At 43.4% G+C, this 1,856-nt stretch overlaps 1 non-coding gene across 1 annotated transcript; it reads right to left on the bottom strand.

Annotated features, from left to right (window-relative positions):
* Positions 1 to 1,120: 1,120 nt before the first annotated feature.
* LOC120253650 lies at positions 1,121 to 1,227 on the bottom strand. The gene has a single exon (XR_005534360.1). It is a non-coding gene; the product is annotated as a small nucleolar RNA R71 (small nucleolar RNA).
* Between the last annotated feature and the right edge of the window lie 629 nt (positions 1,228 to 1,856).

The following is a 1,856-nucleotide window of genomic DNA, read 5'->3' as shown; positions in this document are numbered from 1 at the left end:
GAATCCCTAATGCTCATTGCAACTCTATGCGAGTGTGAGGTGTTGAGATTGTTCGATTTCTTCTCCGGGACATGTATTGAGTTAGGCATAGTTAACCTTAGATTTGGGACTATGTATGTAAGGATTTCCTCGACTAACCATTGCATTGATTAGGAAGCATAATAGAGAGTTCTTGCACTTGAAGCGATTATCCTAGGTGAAGCATCATCCGAGTACCCCATCTTTATCGATTACCTTGCCTCCTCCTTACTTTTGCTCTCTTACTTGTTGCTTTTAATTTCTGAGAATTGAATCATTACCTCACTTATCATTGTTGATACTCCACATAGCTAAGAATCAAATTAAGTGTCTTTACTCCCTACTCTCTGTGGATTCGACCCCGCTCACCCGGGATTATTACTTTGACAAACCCGTGCACTTGTGGGATATAAGCAATGGGACCTTGTCAAGTTTTTGGCGCCGTTGCCGGGGAGCTAGGCGTTTAGAGATACTTTGCACTTTTTTTTCTTAGCTATTTCACTACACATTCTATTTCATATCTTCTTATTCTATCATCGTTCTGATTTTCTTTCCTTTACTTTTGGTGCAGCTCCAGGTTATGACCCGAGGAAATCCATCAATAGTGATTGAAGGAGACCCTGAGCTTGAACGTACACTTTGATGGAAAGGGAAAGAACCTGTATAAGAATAGCCTAATCCAGCTGATTTGGAAGTAGAAGGATCTGATAACATGGCAGAACAAAATGAGCAACAACAAATACTATCCACTTATGCCAGACCTTCAGTGTTTGGGACACAATCGAGTATTGTGCGTCCCCCAATTACAGCTCAGAATTTCGAGCTAAAGCCGGCATTCATCCATATGCTGCAGCAGTCCGCACAATTCAACGATTTAGCCGATGAGGATCCAAACAGTCACATAGAGAGCTTCCTCGAGGTGTGTGACATGTTGAAGATAAATGGTGTGACGGATGATGCCATCAAATTAAGAGCCTTCCCATTTTCCTTAAAGGGAAAAGTAAAGCAGTGGCTACACTCATTACCTAGGCCATCAATCACTACATGGGAGGAGATGGTAGAAGCTTTTCTAGCCCGTTATTTCCCTCCCAGAAAATCAATAAAGCTTAGGAATGAGATCTCATCCTTCATGCAGTTAAAATTGGAGTCTCTATTTGAGACATGGGAAAGGATCAAGGAACTCCTGCGCAAGTGTCCGCAACACGGATTCCCGGAGTGGATGATTGTTCAAACCTTCTATAATTGTTTGAACCCGAGTACAAGGCAACTCTTGGATGCGGCTGTAGGAGGTACCTTAGATAGCAAGACCCCCGACGAGGCTCGTCAATTGATTGAGGAAATGGGGTTAAATAGCTACCAATGGAACGCTAGGGAAAAGAAAAAGGTGGCCGGTCGCCAAGAAATTGATGCGGTAACTTCATTGGCGGCCCAAGTCGAGAGTTTGAGTAAGAAGCTAGATCTTATAGCGTCGAATAGAGTTATGGCCGTGACCAATTTCACCGGTTGTGGTGGAGGACATGCTCCCATCTGATTGCCCAATCGTCATAGGTGATGTTTCTTCAGTTGAGAATGTTGACTTGTACGTAATGGAATAAGACCTCAATGGAATCCATACAGCAACACCTACAATTCAGGTTGGAAGAATCATCCCAACTTTTCATGGAGTAATCAAGGGCCACAGAAGACCATGGGGCCATCGGGGTTCCAACAACAACAACAAGCCCCTTAAGTGGAAAATAGAATTTCAGGCTTGGAAACCCGAATGACGGGTTTGGAGAAGGACTTGGCTAGATTTGTTCAATCGGCAAATACAAGGTTTGAATCAGTCGAGGCTACAC

The sequence above is a fragment of the Dioscorea cayenensis genome, unplaced genomic scaffold, assembly GCF_009730915.1.
Source record: "Dioscorea cayenensis subsp. rotundata cultivar TDr96_F1 unplaced genomic scaffold, TDr96_F1_v2_PseudoChromosome.rev07_lg8_w22 25.fasta BLBR01000146.1, whole genome shotgun sequence".
Classification (NCBI taxonomy): Eukaryota; Viridiplantae; Streptophyta; class Magnoliopsida; order Dioscoreales; family Dioscoreaceae; genus Dioscorea; species Dioscorea cayenensis.
This window is presented reverse-complemented; position numbering and strand designations above follow the sequence as displayed.